The 18,190-nt window shown below is 32.9% G+C and overlaps 1 pseudogene; it reads left to right on the forward strand.

The window, feature by feature from the left end:
• The first annotated feature begins 5,939 nt into the window (after positions 1-5,939).
• On the forward strand, positions 5,940-6,058 carry LOC120597999 (uncharacterized; annotated as a pseudogene).
• The last annotated feature ends 12,132 nt before the right edge of the window (positions 6,059-18,190 follow it).

The following is an 18,190-nucleotide window of genomic DNA, read 5'->3' on the forward strand; positions in this document are numbered from 1 at the left end:
TGTTCCATGCAAAAATAACAAAAAAAATGTGTTTATAAGATATGTAAAATATAGAACAACAATCTCAAAAAGTAGGGGAGAAGGGTAAAGGAATTATATTATTGGAAGTCTTTTACATTGTTCATAAAGTAATATATTTGTAGTAGAGCAGGTCAAATAAATATACATGGTGTGTTCACAAAAATTATTTAAAAAGAACACAAACACATTGGGCTAAACATTTTTTTAAAAGTTAAAATAAAATATCTGTGCATACATATAATATACAATGTGGCACATATTTGTATATGTGTAATGATTTATTTAATTTATATATAAATTAAAATGTATACACATATTTCTACATTACAATGTGGTAATCTTTCAGGGGTTATTATTTTGCCATCTACACACATATGCAATATATATTTAAAAATATACATATATGTGCAAACAAACATACACATATGTATGCAAAGAGAAATATCCTAAAGATACACATCATAACATTGATAGTAGGTGGATATTTTTTCTGGATCCCAAAAGCCTTAGGAACACCAGATATCAGGTAGAAATATAAAATCTGACAAGTTCCTATTCTAGATATATATAAAAAGTGATAGTCTAGAAAGGCCAAAATAATATTAAAGACATAACAATGTTGGAGGACTTATAGCACCAAAATATACCAGTTTTAAGGCTATAATATTCAAGATTGGTTTGTAGAGATAAACTGATAAATGTAATAGGATTATATGCTATTTACAAATGAGTCCAATACTAAGCACATCAGTTATTACCCCTCATGATATAGGAAATTCAAGGTTTAGGATAAAAATATAAATCTAGGTAGCATAAATAGTATATTGGCAAAATAAACTATAGTATTTACATTACATCTGACTTTATATAAACTTTCAAAAGAATGATACATATCTGTGATCAGAAATACAAAAAAATTGTCTATGGTACGTCATTGAGCAAGCAAATAATCAGTACTATGTGAATGATATGTGATATGTAGATATGTTATGTGTATGAACCCATCGTGTTTAAAAGTGGCTTACCACAGTGTTAAAATGTAAATGTAACTTTGAGTGGCGAGATTTCTGAGGCAGTTTTATTCCTCCCTATGATTTTGGTTTTGTCTGAATTTTTTTGTGGTCTCCTAGAAAGCCTTTTATTGAAACTGGGGAAAAATTGGTATGCAACATTATTAGTATAAATTATTTTTTAATCAGAAAAAAATTTAGAAGGCCTTCAATCTGGGTAAAAGTCTAATTCTTTAGACATATTTATTATTTTAAATAAAGATAATTTTTTTATTGATATAATTAATTTTTTTATTGATATATTTATAACAACCATAGGTTGTTATAAATCAGCCATAAGCTATTTGAACTGTTTGCAATAGCATATCCCTAGTTTCTATGGCCAGAATGTATTTGAAAAAGATAGAACTAGGTCAAGTTGCACTTGAGCAGGCTGGAAGCAGCAGGACCAGAGTCTACTTGCAAAGCAGATAAAAGAAACATCAGGTAAAAGTTAAAATTATCATCTAAGTTGTCTAAGTCAATGCATGTTGTAAAGCAGAGGAAAATATTCTAACAAAGAGAGAAGGAACAACGTTTTGAAAGAACCAAGTTTTGGATAAGCATTTACTAGAACATCATATTTCAGTTAATATGTATAAAATTTCTAGTGTTTTTGTAAACCTGCAATTATTTATCGATGAAGCACAAAAGATTTAAACTAACTAAACTTAAAAGCTAAATTCTAATTAGAAACTCAGTGCTCTACTGTGAAGAGTGTCTATTGTTCTCAATAACTCTAAAATCTCTATTTCATTCCTGCAACTGATGTGTATAGAACTTATTTGAACATTTAGTATAATAAAATAAACCAATATTTTTATTTAGAAGAAGAATTTGCAAATATTAACCCCTGTCATTCAATAATGTTTCTTATAAAGAATGAAAAGTAGAAAACGTTGTTTTTTTTTTTTTTGGTAAAAGTCTAGAGGAAAGTCTAGAGATTTTACTATTGATAAACACGCCAAAAGTAATCTAAGGACATACCGATAAACCAGAGCTTTATTTAAAAGATTGTGAAGGGTCACTTTAGGTTAGTAACAGGAAACAGTACAGAGATGGTCTAAAAGTGATTCCAAATTCTGTTCTTTAATTTGAAACAGAAACATGATTTGATTTTTAGTAAAAAAATTCAATAAAATATGCATGCTGAATAAATAAATATTTTGTGGTGCAAGTAAATGAAAAGTGAGCATTCTTATCTCTCCTTTAATTCAACTAGTCATTTTTATTCTGAGAAATAGGATTTGAACAAATTGAGTAGAAGTACCATAGCCAACATCTGTCCATAAATATATATATATATATATATATTCCATAGAAAACTCAAGTAGCCATACAAAATAAGGAAAAATATAAATAATTAAGAATATTTATTTAATAAATGTCACTTTAAAATTCAAATCTAAAATCACATTATTGTCCATATTGTATATCTGCTTTGTCCACAGGAATTAAAATAATTTCTCAATGTCCTTCATTATGCATACATAACATATTTAAATCTCTCATATATTACTTTATGTGAAGCTATCTACCAGAAAATAGATAAAACTTTTCAAATATAGTTTTATGCAAGAAAATAAGAATTCTTATGTTCTCAAATTTCTCTTTATAGAGACAAATGATAACTGACAGTACCATACTTTTGGGAAAAGCTAAAGCTGTAAGGGGTAAGAAATCTTGTTTGAATTAAAGATGATAAGTTGCAAAACTTTTATTTAAGTCATATTGCATATATATTCAGAAAACAAGATTAATGTCAGATGACTGCTCCTGAATGAAACTGTCTTAATTAAATACAAAATAAGATTAAAATGGATAATAAATGTCATTTACTCTGGCCTTTACGAATCTATAGTGCCTAAAGTATCTGTTTGATATGCTTCTACCTTAAATTCACTCAAATAAAAATTACGTCAATAAATATGAACTGAAAGGCAGATCTTTCTAACATTCTTTCCTTTATTATTGAGTAAAAATTGTGCAACCAATGGTATTGTGAGAGAAGTAGTAAAATATATACATTGAGAAAAAGAAGATGCAATCAAATGACATTTTTAAATATGAGAATGAATGCTAATTCTTATCATTAAGATATGAGAAGAATGAACTATTAACGTTTATTCACATGGTATCTATTATTGTTTATTATTTCTAAATATCAATTATAAGTGATTATAAGTATTGTTCCATTTGTTTTTTTAAGACGTATGTGTTTTGCTCAATATAAAATATATTTTACAATTAGAAAAATACTGAAAAGAATTTTCTTGCATTCTAATAAATTTATTTTAGTAACTTTTATTTGTGTTCAAAAGCCTATTAATGAAATAAAAAAATATGCCTGATTTAGCTAACATAACATTATATCTGATGCAGCCACTATGTATGCTTTCCCTCCAGCTTTCCCTTTCCTCACCCAGAGGTCGGTTTCCTGATTTTCTCTGGGTGGCAATGACACTGGATTTGGGGGTCCTTCCTCATGATGGTCCCATGTAATCTCTAAAATAGCCTGACTACTTTCCACAATTAATAATACTATTTCCTGAAATCAAGTCAGTTGATAATTTTGCCAAACAAAAGTACAAAATTATGGTAATTCTTGAATGTTAATACATATTTAATTGAAAGTCTTTCAATTATATTCCCAAATATTCTTTCAACAAATCAGTCATAATTACTTATTAAAATCTGTATATATATATTTTTCAGATAGTACTCCAGGGCATTTCAGACAAAATTGAAAGAACTAAGATTTATGGATGAAAAACCAGAAACATTCATTCATATGTGGTTCTTTCACATTACAAGAAAGAGACTCATTTAGGCTGTATATTTTGTTTAGAAAAACGCAGTAAATGTAAGGAATCCAGAGAAACCTATCACTTCCTCTGCAATAGATGCATCTTATAGATGATTTGAATACCTTCTCACTATGCGTTCATTACAGGAGGTCTTAATCGCATACCTTTTCTGCAAAAGACTTGTCACGCATTTTCCATTCTTGTTTCGTTTATCTTTCACACAAAGCAAATAACCAGTAATATTATCTGACATTCTTCTCACTGGGAGAATTTTACTTTGCCATTCTTTTTCAGAGCCACCTCTGAGTGTTGCTGTAGTTAAGTATCCACAGAATTCTGGTTTGGAGATGGCATATGGTATCGATCCATTTTCAAACTATGGCTATTATTTTCCTTCTCCATTAACTGGTTGAAGGACATGGGTCTGGTTGACCAAAATATAGCAAAGCAATGGACCTCTATACCATATAAGTGAACTACCTACTTGTGCAATTAACTTCTATCTTCTGTGCCAATTTTAGCCTGCTATTTATGTATCATTTCAATTTCATAATTGAATGTATGATTTGATGAAATCCAATGGATTGCACAGTCACTTGGTAGCTGATGTCAGCTATTCAGAGCTACTAGGAGCAAGTAGTAAGCCAGGAAATGTTTTCACATAGAAATTAGTACTAGGTAACAGAGGGCTTAGCCTTACTCCTAAACCTAAAAGTCTGCACAATTTTTCTCTGTCGAGGTTGCCAGAGGCTACTTAGAGCCTCTCTATCTCCCCTAGACACTTCCACAACCATTGTGTCTAATAAGGAAAAGAGATTCAATTGATTGAATAACATGTATCACAGATCTTAGCTTTTTTAAAATGGGTAGTCTTATAAGTTGTCAAGCAAATGATTGAAGCAGCTTGCCCTAATATGTTATTTTTAGCCAAAAATGCTCAGAGGCCCAGCAATTTATCTCTTAGTTTAGAAGATATAGCCCAACATGTCTCAGAGCTTAACAACTTCATTGATAGTTTTGGCCAAATTTCTATGAGGCATGTCTCCTAAACCCTGGCACATATGTCTTAAAAAGGCATCTAGGATATTGGCAACTTCCTCCTTTTCAGGTTTAATTAGCATACTGTGATGGATCAGCGTGATATTGGATCAACTTCTGATTTTCTCTTCATATTTTCTTTACTAATTGGAGATGAAAACATAAAGTTATTTTCTAAGCTAAAAGCTTTATACCAGTGCCAGAGACTGTAGGTTCTCCCATTAAGTATATACACCTGAAATGACAGCTGCAGTTAGCATTAGCATTTCATTAAGTTCAGGATATCCTGTCATTTTCTATGATTGCCTTAGTTTTTACCCTGGGTAAACAAGTGGGATAACATGGACTGTGGTAGCCAGTATCACTTCTACATCCTTCAAGTCTTGCTGGTGGCACTAAATCTCTACAATGTCCCCTAAGGTGTGGGATTATTTTTGTTTACACCTTGGAAGAGTAGGAGAATTTCAGTGGTTTCCATTTGCCCTTCCTATCATAACATCTCCTCCATAGGTCAGGGAGTCATGTGGTGATTCTACCTGTCACTAATATTTACATTGTATATTCTGATGCTGGACAAAGAATCAAAAACGCATCTGTAGTCTTGTTAGAATAATATGAAATTGACCAGAGACAAAGCTCCATCCATTGCCTAAACTCCTTCAAACTTCATTTTGAAGCTGTGCCACAATAGAGAATTAAGTCTCCAAGGATTACTATCAATTAAAGCAAAATCAAATAATCCACAGAAGCTCTGAGAATTTATTTCCTAAGGACACATTCATCCTAACAAATGACTACTGATGACAGTGAATATGGCTGTGGAAAGATTCATACATATACACTTGTGGATTTATTTCAGTGTTCTATTTCAAATAGATGAAGCTCCCCACCCTTATCATTCAAAAGACTCAGTGTCTGCCAACTGTCGTGAGTTGAACACTGAATTTCCATTTCAGTGTGCTACCTCAGAATAGGTTTTTCCCACCAAAACTGGAATTTTGCTATCTATAAGTATCAAATAAGTGTCTACAGCCATGTCATCCTGAATAAGCCCGATCTTATCTGATCTCGGAAACTAAGCAGGGTCGGGCCTGGTTAGTACTTGGATGGGAGACCACCTAGGAAGACCAGGTACTGTAGGTATAAAAAATAAATAAACAATAAGAGATTGTAAGCTGACAAGGTCTTTGCAATCCGTGAGACCAACCAAGGGTTGCCTCACTTAAAATAAATAAATAAATAAATAAATAAATAAATAAATAAATAAATAAATAAATAATAGATAGATAGATAGATAAATAATACATACATACATACATAAATACATAAATAAATAATTAAGTATCAAATAACCACCTTAACAGAAGTCTAGTTATTTCATTTTTAGGGGTCCTGTAATCGACTAAATATAATCACAGAGTCTTGCATATCAAAACTCTGATTGCCATTATTTCAGGAATTGTGTCCATCTTGTCTCTGAAAATAAATTGTGTCTACCTGGCTTGTACTGTTTTATCATCTCATTTTCACTGAGATAAGGAAATCCAATTAAGCTGCAGCATCCCCATCACCATCTTTACCCTGCACAGAGCATGTAGAGATTTTCAAGAAGGCTGGTGACACACTCACCAATTAATTTCTTTAAAAAGTGACAATTGACATGTCTATGTGGGATTGTAGACTTTGAGTTTAAAAACCTGCGCTTTCAGTCATCAGCTACCAATGTAAGTTATTTAGAATTCTTACATTTCATTGCTTGATTAAGAGTAATTTATATTATTACAAAAGACTGAATGTGCTCAGGACAATAAACAATGACATGGTGTCATGTGTGTGTTTGTGTGTGGGGGCGGGAGAGGAGGAGTTTGACACAGGAGGTATCATTTTCCTGAGAATAGGGATTGACTCAGTGGAATCTTGATTCTATTTTCTAGGGCTTTCAGATTGGTAGTTAAAATTATGTGCATCATTGGCCTTGCTCAAAGATGTCCTGACATAATCATATTGCACACAAATGAATAATATTAGAAATGTCATAACAAAATCAACTGAGAGACATATTACTTTGGACAAATTTGAGGAACAACTTTTCCCCTACTTATGAATTATTTCCAAGTGACTGAAAGTAAATCTCTTTAACAATATGTATTTTAATGGAAGTTATTCTTAAAAGCATTACGTGTTTTCCTGTTTTCTTACAGGGTATATTGAACATAATATAAATGTTTCTTTGTGAATGTAATTTTTACAGTTTTTACACAACAGTGGTTCTCAAGTGTGATCAGACCAACAGCAACCGGGAAATTGTTGAAATGATAAATTTTGGGTGCCTCTTCAGATCAACTGACTAGAAAGTTCTAGGTGGTTCTAATGCCCCCGAAAGCTGTCTTTGCCTCTGCTAGAGCACAGACTTTAGGGGCAGACACACTGAGGTTTAAATTTAGATTCTGCAAGTTCTTAACCAAGTGATCTTGGCAAAGTTATCTAACCTACCCAAAGCCCAAATTCCTCCAATGTAATTTCAACTTCATAGAATTTTGAGGATTACATAAGCAATTACATTAATTACGTGTAAAGTTCATAGTATAGTGCTTCACACATATCAGTTGTTTAATAAATAGTTAGATTATTATTTTTTAATTGCAATATACAGCCATGTTTAACAGTTCTATCCTCAATAGCAATTTTATGCAGAATTGCCTTCACTTTTTAAAACTTATGCATTTTTCTTTAACACATAAGTATCTCGTTAAAGTCCAAAATCTTTTTCATTGTTGGTTTTAACATGTAGTTCCTATAAATGAAGAGTTAGACTGGAAAATTATGTAGTTCTATAAAATTTTGAACTTACTTCTAAATAACTGCGGTAGCCAAATCCTTCTCTTAACCATTTTATAAAAAAAAATGATTTCATATAGAATACTCAGTTTTATAGTTTGGTCTGGTGTTCATTAGGCATATTAGAAAAGTTGTCTTAAGAGAAGCTTGATTTCCAAGTACATGACTATAAAAGAAGAATGAATTAAAACTAAAACAAATTGCAGAATTATAACTTTTCTTTTACTACATTCTTCCATGTTCAAAATCCTGGGAAACTTACAAGGTTAAATAAAAAGAAATCATTTTGTAACAGCCAACACTTTCAATTAGGCTTTCCTGAGGCTTGCAGAGTTAAAAAAAAAAAAAAAAAAAACTTAGCAAGCAAGTATAAAACTGATTCTTTTTCAGTAGGTACAAATAAAAAATGTATTAGGTCTCAATGGCAGGAAGAAACTGAACTCTTTAAAATAAAGACCAAGGAGATATTATTGCTTCAATTATTTTCTATCACTAGATGTTCAGAGAAAAGCCTTCCTATCAGCAATTCTAAACTTTTAAATATATTAGATTTTGTAATAACTGTCCAGTAAATACAAGAAGCAATACATTCTGTAACCATTCATAATTCCAAAGCTGGGCATTAAGAGTCATTATTCCTTTTCATTTATGATTTAAAGTATAACATGTTAAATATAAAAAAATTTCCAAAGATGTCTTTTAATAATTCATTGTATTATACTGAACATTTTGATAAATATTTTTTAAAAAGGATATGTGACATCATAATTTTATCCATCAATTACATTTTATTTCAACTTACATTGAATTGTTGACTTTAAAGAAAGTTTTATGTGAAAATTAAGTACATGTTGCCATGTTTGCTCACTTATTTCTTTTCTGGTCAATAGTGTTCTTATCTTTTGTTTTGAAAAAGGATCAAGAAGAGATTGAGCAGGGAGGTGGAAAACATAAAAGTGTTTATATTATCATTCCCATCATCGCCTGGGTTAAAATAGCAAGACTATACTCTTTTTGCCATTAAATAATTGGCAAAACTCAGCCTTTAAAAAAAGGTTATATTTTTAAACCTATATGCATACCTCATTTTATTGAACTTCATGTCATTGCTCTTCCAAAGTATTGCATTTTTCACAAATCGAAGGTTTGTGGCAACTCTGCATTGAGCAAGTCTATCAGCACCATTTTTTTCCCCCCCCAAAAAAATGATCGTTAGTATTCTTTTAGCAATAAAGTAATTTAGGTAAGATATGTGAATTTTTTTTTTTTTAGACATAATGATGTTTTACATTTAATAGGATGGTGTAAATATAACTTTTATACACACTGGGAAATCAAAAATTTTGTGTAACTCATTTTATTGTCATGTTCACTTTATTGTTGTGGTTTAGACTGAACCAACAATATCTCCAAAATATTCCTGTGCTTACAAAATAAAATTACCTTGCTACTTAAGGCAAATCATTTTTCTCTTTTGTATCCCATCCTATTTTAACTCTCTAGGGATCTTATTCCATAAATTATTCCATCCTTATTTCCTTATTACAGAATCAATATTTCTTCTCTGGTATACTTGGTATCAAAAAAATCACCCATATTTAAGTATTTTGGTTAGCCTAATTATAGTCCTATTTATTTTCTTTTCCCTATTGCCATATTCCTAAAATAATTTTAGTTTTACTCACACTTTTTAACTTTCCTTTCACTTGACCACTGTGATCAATCATCAATCAATAGAAATTCACTGAAATTCCTTATCTGATAGTCAGCATAGGCTACATTATGCTGCAGTAACAAATAATATAAAATACTCATTAGCTTAAATTAACAATAGTCTAATTCTCACACAAAGCTGGTAGGATCCCAGATTGATGGCACTTCACTCATTTATAAAATTATCTTCTCAACATAAATTTCCACAGTGGAAAAAAAAAAAGTATGTACAGAATTTCATAGGATTTTTTTAAGTTTATCAATCTGGAAGTGAGATTCTTGTTCATCTTTTGTTGGACAAAGTAAATGACTCTTTATAAAAATGGTAGAGGAGAGTGATAAATTGAAGGGGGAAAAAAGACTCTAGACGAAAAGTCACTATAATTTAATGATTTTAAAAATTTAGGCATTTCCAATCAAGTTAGAGGGGTAGGAAAATTCTGTGCTCGCCTTTTCCCCTGACCATATTAAAATTACAACTCAATTATAGAAACATCGACTTGGAGAACCACCTGAATTCTAGCTGAACATAATGTCTATGACAAAAAATAAATAAATAAGAGGTCACGTCGAGGGCGGAGATGAGAAATAGGCTAGCCTCACACTCACATGTGGCAGTTGAGCATCAGGAGGAATATCTTGGCTGCAGGGGTACCCTTAAAGGAGCAAGGGGCCCCAAACCCACACCAGGGCTACCTAGTCCAGGGTTCCAGTGCTGAGAAGTAGAGTCACCACATAATCTGGCTGTGAAAATCATTGAGGATTTTGATCATCCAGGTGAGATGAAAGGAACCTGGAAATGCAGGTGTCCTGTTAAAGGGCCTGTGCGCAGACTCACTTGCTCATATGCACTCACCCTGGTCTCCAGCGAAGGGACAGTAGCTTGGGAGGCACCAGAGACATACGGGGAAAGACTGAGTTGTATGGTTTTGAAGCAAGAGCGAGAGGGAGCTGGCATTGTCCCTTTGTCGAACCCTTTTCCTGAGAGGCCAGAGAGCAGACACCATCTTGCCTGTGTTCAGCCTTCCGCCCATACAGCCAATTCTGAATCTGCGTTGCCCTAGGTGGGTAGCTGCTAATCTTTTTGTGACCTGAGACTTTTTCAAGAGACCACAGGCTCAGCACTGAAACTGAACCTGAATCTGCACTGGTTGGGTGAAATCCACTCCTGTTACCCTAATGACTCTCTGGGAACCCGTCCCATCAAACTCATGTATCACCCAAAGACTCTCAGCGGCTGAACCCTACAGGAAGCCAGCAGGTATCCTCAGACCTTAGGGTGCCCTGGACCTTTAAATAAACTGCCCCAAGCTGAATAATTATGGGAGCCAGGCCTCAGTGCAGAGCATGGTCTCCCCCACTTGCCTCCAGGTTCAACACAAGCTGAGACCAAACACAATAATTTTGTAGCTCCTACCTGGTATCTCCTGGCAGTCACAGGCAGTAGCTGACCTTGGCCTACTGGAACCCCTCCCAAGAGGTCACAGAACCAACACATCCAGAGGCTGGTATTAGACCATAACAGAACACCATTTGATTAGCCTCACAAGTGGCACACCCAAAAGGTGGTCTCCACAGGTACACAGACTGCTGCGGTAAAGCACCTTCTGAGGGGTCATCCCCCATACAGAAGCTCATAACCTTGTGGGAGTGGCCAGTCCTCACAGCCAGTCAGCCTGAGAGTCAATCCCATTCACTGATGTGCTAACGCAATCAAGGCTTAACTACAACAGGAGAGCACACACAGCTCACACAAGGGACACGCCTGGGGCTTCCAGCATGGGTAATCAGGGAGACTGTGCAGTTGGGCCACACAGGACATCTACTACATAAGGCCACTCTACCAAGACTGGGAGATATAGCAAACCTATTTAATGCACAGAAATGAACACAAAGAGGCAACTAAAGTGAGAAAACAAAGACATGTCCCAAATGAAACAACTGGAGAAAACTCCAGAAAAAGAGCTAAATGAAATAGAGGCAAGCAACTGACCAGATATAGAGTTCAAAACACTGGTTATAAGGATGCTTAGTGAACTTAGGGGAAGAATAGATGACTGAGAGATAGTAAGCATTAAAAAATGGACATAGAAATTATAAAAAAGAATCAGACAGAAATGAAGAATACAATAACCGAAATGAAGAATACCTTAGGAGGAAGTAACAGCAGGTTAGATGAAGCAGAGAGGATCAAATTAGTGATTTAGAAGACAAAGTAACAGAAAATACCCAATTGGAACAGCAAAAAAGATAAACAAAACAACAAAAAAATGAGGATAGTTTAAGGGACCTTTGGGACAACATCAAATGTACCAAAATTCACATCATAGGTGTATCAAAAGGAGAAGAGATAGAGCTAGGAATTGAAAACATATTTAAAGAAATAGTGAAGGAAATCTTCCCTAACCTGGCTAATAAAATAGACATACAAGTCCAGGAAGCACAAAGAGTCTCAAACAAGAAGAAATCAAATAGGCCCACACCAAAAATATCATAACTAACATGCCAAGGGTTAAAGACAACAGGAGAATTTTAAAATCAGCAAGATAAAAGCAAATAGTTATCTATAAGAACACCCCCATGAGTATGTCAATAAGGCTTTCAATTAAAATGGAAGATAAAATAAAGAGCTTCCCAGACAGGAAAAACCTTAAGAAATTCATCAGCAACAAGCTAGTATTATAAGAAAGTTAAAGGGACTTTTTTAAGAAAAAGGATGGGGAAAAAGTAAATATGAATAATTAAATGGCAATAACTATGTACCTATCAAAAATTACTTCAAATGTAAATAGATTAAATGCTCCAATCAAAAGACATAGGGTAGCTAAATAGACAAGAAAACAAGACCCATATATATATATATATATATATACTGTCTACAAGAGAACCACTTCAGATCAAAATATACACACAGACTAAAAGTAAGGAGATAGAAAAAATATTTCATGAAAATGAAAAAAAAAATCTAGGGTAGCATTACTTATATAAACAAAATAGATTTTAAAATAAATGCTATAATAAGAGACAAGGACATCACATAATTATAAAGAGATCAATCCAACAAGAGGACATGGCCCTAGTAAACTTTTATGCACCCAACACAGGAACATCTATATATACAAAACAAATATTGATAGACATAAAGGGAGAGAGCAACAGTAATTCACTCATAGTAGGAAACGTTAACACCCCATTAACACCAATAAACAGATGTTCCAGACAAAAAATCAACAAGGGAACAGTAGCCTTAAATGACACCCTAGACTAGATGGATTTAATTGATATTTTTAAAACTCTTTCCCCCAAAGCAGCAGAATACACATTCTTCTCAGGTGTATACGAAGCATTTTCCAGGATAAACCATATATAAGAATACAAAACAATTATCAATAAATTTTAGAGATTAAAATCACTTTGTATGGAAGCACAAAAGACCCTGAATTGCAAAAGCCATTGTGAGAAAAAAGAATGAGGCTGCAGGCATCACTCTGCCCAATTTCAAATTATACTAGTAAGCGACAGTAATCAAAATGCCATTGTATTGGCAGACAAACAGACACATGGACCAGTGGAACAGAATCGAGAGTCCAGAAGTAAATCCATATTTATATGGGCAAATAATTTTTGACAAAAAAAGCCAAAAAAATACAAGGAAAAAAAGAAAGCTTCTTCAATAAATGGTGCTAAGAAAGGTGGAAAACCAATTGCAAGAGAATGAAACTAGACTGTTGTCTATCAACACACATCAAAATTAACTCAAAATTGATTAAGAACCTGAATATAAGACCTGAAACAATAAAATGCATAGAAGAAAACATAGGAACTAAACTCATGGATCTTGAGCTTAAAGAGGATTTTATGAATTTGACCTCAGAAGCAAGGGAAGTCAAAACTAAAATAAATAAATGAGACTACATCAAACTGAAAAGCTTCTGCTCAGCAAAAGAAACCATCAATAAGGTAAAGAGACAACCGCCCGAATGGTAAATATATTTGCAAGCAACACCTCCAATAAGGGGGCCTAATATCCAAACTATACAAAGAACTCATACATCTCAATAACAACAAAAAAAAACAATCTAATCAAAAAATGAGCAGAGGACCTGAACAGATACTTCTCCCTAGAGGACATACAAACGGTCAACAAATATTTGAAAAGATGCTCAACATTGCTAGCTATTAGGGAAATGGAAATCAAAACCACAGTGAGATACCATCTCAGAACTCTTAGAATAGCTATAATCAAAAGGACAAGTAATAACAGGTTTTGGAGAGGATGCAGAGAAAAAGGAACCCTCATACTCTGCTAGTGGGACTGCAAATTGGTATAGCCACTATCGAAAAGAGTACGAAGTTTTCTCAAAAAACTAAGAATTGATCTACCATATGATCCAGCAATCCTTCTACTGGATATTTACCCAAAAGCCTTGAAAACCCATATCTGAAAAGATATTTGCACACTGATGTTCATAGCAGCATTATTCATAGTGGCCAGAACATGGAAGCAATCAAAGTACCCTACAATAGATGATTGGCTAAAGAAGCTGTGGTACATATATACAATGGAATATTACTCAGCCATAAGAAGAGATGAAATACTGCCATTTGCAACAATGTGGTTGGACCTAGAAATAATCACACTAAGCAAGACAGAAAAAGTTGAAAATCACATGATATCACTTATATGTGGGATATAACCCTAAAAGCGACAAAAGAACAGGACAAACAGAGACTCATGGACATGGACAATGGACTAGTGGTTACCAGAGTGTAGGGTAGAGGAGGGATTGAGGAGATAGAAGAGGGAAAAAAATAATAATAATTTCTTCAATTTAATTAATTAATTAGTCAATTAATTAACAATAAAATCACTTTGAGCATCTTTTCTGAACACAATGGCATAAAACTAGAAATTAATAACAACAAAAAAAAAAAAACTTGAGAAGTACAAAAACACATTGTGGCTAAATAACATGCTACTAAACAATGAATGGGTTAACAATGAACTCAAAGAAGCAATCAAAAGATACCTTGCAACAAATGAAAACAAAAGGACAACAACTCAAAATCTATGGGACACAGCAAAAGGAGTCCTAGAGGAAAATTCATAGCAATAGAGGCCTTCTTCAAAAAACAAGAAAAATCTCAAATAACTATCTAACCTTATACTTAAAGAAATTTGAAAAATAAAAACAAACAGCCCAAACTGTGTAGAAGGAAGAAAATAATAAAGGTCAGAACAGAAATAAATAGTCTAAAAAAAATTCTAAAAATCAATGAAACCAAGACCTGGTTCTTTGAACAGATAATCAAAATTGATAAACTTTTAACCAGACTTAGAAAAAAAGAGAGAGGATCTGAATAAAATGAAATAGAAGTGACACCTGACTCTATAGAAATGAAATAGAAGTGACGCCTGACTCTACAGAAACACTTAGAATTATAATCAAATACTACAAGCAATTGTATGTCAACAAATAGGGCAATCTGGAAGAAATGAATGATTTCCTATACATACAGTCTCTCAAGACTAAGTCGAGATGGAAAAGAAAACCCAAAACTACAATTTACTACTAATGAAATCAAATAAGTAATCAAAAAACTCCCAACAAACAAAAGTCCCAAACTAGATGGCTTCACAGGTAAATTTTACCAAACGTTCGAAGAATAATTAACCTCTATTCTTCTCTAACTATTCCAAAAAATTCAAGAGAAGGAAAGGCTCTGAAGCTATTTTTAGGAGGCCAATATTACCCTGATTCCAAAACCAAAGATATTAAAAAAATTATAAGCCAATACCTTTGATAAACATATATGCAAAATTTACAACGAAATATCAGCAAACTGAATTTATAATACATTAAAAAGATCATATACCATGGTCAAGTGCGATTTATTCCTGAGAGGCAAGGTAATTTCAAAATCTACAAATCAATTAATGTGATACACCATGTTAACAAATTGAAAGATAAAAATCATATGATCATATCAATAGATGCAGAAAAAGTGTTTGACAAAATCCAGCATCCAATTATAATAAAAACTCTCAGCAAAAGGGGAATTGAGGGAACATAATTCAACATAATAAAGGCCATGTATGACAAACCCACAGCTAACATCATACTCAACAAGGAAAAGCTAAAAGCGTTTTCCTTAAGATCAGGAACAAGACAGGGATTCCCACTTTCACCACTCTTATTCAACATAGTATTCGAAGTCCTAGCCACAGCAATCAGACAAGAAAGAGAAATAAAATTGTCCAAATTGGAAAGGAAGAAGTAAAACTGTCATTATTTGTGATGACACAATGCTATAGAGAACCCTAAAGATTCCACCAAAAAACTGTTAGAATTGATTAATGAATTCAGTAAATTTGCAGAATACAAAATTAATATTCAGCAGTTGGTTGCATGTTTATACACTAACGATAAACTATTGGAAAGAGAAAATAAGTAAACAATCCCATTTATAACTGCATGAAAAACAATACAATATCTAGGATTAATTTAACCAGAGGAAAATATCTATATATGGAAAATTATAACTCATTGAAAAAAGAAATTGAAAAAGAAACAAATAAATGGAAGCATATACTGTACTCATGGATAGGAAAAATTAACATCATTAAAATAGCCATACTACTCAAAGCAATCTGTACACTCAATGCAGTCCCTATCAAAATACCAATGACATTTTTCACAGAACTAGAACAAATAATCTGAAATTTATATGGAACCATTTATGATCTCAAATAGCTATAGCAACCTTAAGAAAGAAGAACAAAGTTGGAGGTATCACACTACCTGATATCAACCTACACTACAAGGCTATAGTAATCAAAACAGCATGGTACTTGCATAAAAACAGACACACAGATCAATGCAACAGAATAGAAAGACCAGAAAAAAATCCACACCTATACACTTATTTAATCTATGACAAAGGAGACAAGACTATACAATGGGGTAAAGAAGGTCTCTTTATTAAATGGTATTAGGAAAGTTTGACAGACACATGCAAAACAATGAAACTCAATTGCCTTTTCCTTCTTATATCATATACAAGAATAAATTCAAAATAGATTAAAGACTTAAATGTAAGTCCCCAAACCATAAAACTCCTAGAGGAAAACATAGACGGTGAACTCTCTGACAATTGCTCTTAGTAATATTTTTTCTGATATGTCACCTCGGGCAAGGGAGACAAAAAAATAAACAAATGGGAATACATCACACTAAAAAGTTTTTACACTGCAAAACAAACCATCAACAAAACAAAAAAAACAATCTACTGAATGGGAGAATATATACAATGAAATATTACTCATCCATAAACAATGAAATCTTACCATTTGCAATAACATGGAATGTTCTGGAGGGTATTATGCTAAGTGAAATATGTCAGACAGAGTAAGATAAATACCATATGATTTCATTTATATGTGAAATCTAAGGAACAAAATGAATGAACAAACAAAATGAAGACAGACTTATAGACACAGAGAACAAACTGGTGATTGCTAGATGGGAGGGGAATTGGGAGCTGGTTGGAAAAGATGAAGGGATTAAGAAGTACAAATTGGTAGTTACAAAGTAGTCACAGGGATGTGAAGTACGACATAGGGAATATAGTCAATAATTTTGTAATGGCTATTTGAAAAGTTAAAGCTGATAAGATTTATTTAAGATTTTTAGACTTCGAGTTGATGCTCTAATAGGATAAGAATTTAAGGACATTGGGTTGGGGTGAATGTATTTTGCATGTGCTATGAATGTGAATATTTGGGAGCCAGATGGAAGCAGAATAATGACCCCCAGAAATGTCTAGACCCTAATCGCTGGAGTCAGGGATTCGAATATGTTACCTTTTATGGCAAAAGGATTTTAGCAGATCTAATTAGGGTTAAAACCTTAAAATAGAGAGATTATTCTAGATTTTCAGGTAATCTCAGTGTAAAAAATGGAAAATGGAAAATGGAAAAACAGAAGGCAGACATATGTGAAAATGGAATAAGTAGCAGGAAACATTCAAAGTGTGAGAGGAACTAGACCTAATTTTGCTCATTTTGAAGATGGCCAAAAAAAAATCATAAGCCAAGGACTGTGAGTGGTATCTGAAAGCTGAGCACAGCCCTCAGTTGACAACCAGTAAAGAAATAGGACCTTAGTCTTACAGCACTATGACATTGACTTCTGTGAACAACTTGAATGACAAGGAAACAGATTCTTCCCTAGAGTCTTCAAAAAGGAGCACAGTCCGGCCAACATCTATACTTTAGACTTTTGAGGTCCATATAAGGATTCAACTCTACAGAAATGTGATATAATAAATGTGTGCTGTTTTAAGTGGCTAAATGTGTGGTGATTTTAAATGGCAGTAGTAGAACACTAACACAAATAGATACTCACATGTTCTTGTATATAATATGTACATGTTCTCATATTTAATAAATACATTTTTTCAGAAAATGTTTAGTAAATTTTCATTATTTTATTTAAATTAATTTATTTCATTAATTAATTTAGTAAAATTTTTAATAATAGTATACAGCGAACAGCATTTTTACTATATTTGTTGTAGTAATATATCTGTACACTATGGGAATAATATCTTGTAGAAGTAGAAGACAAATTTTATTTGAATCATTGTAAGAAGTACTCTCCTCAGATGCAGAGAATTGATCACATTTAGGGTTACATATAAGCTATTATTAATTCCCCAATA

This window comes from Pteropus medius, unplaced genomic scaffold, assembly GCF_902729225.1.
Source record: "Pteropus medius unplaced genomic scaffold, Ma_sr-lr_union100, whole genome shotgun sequence".
Taxonomy (NCBI): Eukaryota; Metazoa; Chordata; class Mammalia; order Chiroptera; family Pteropodidae; genus Pteropus; species Pteropus medius.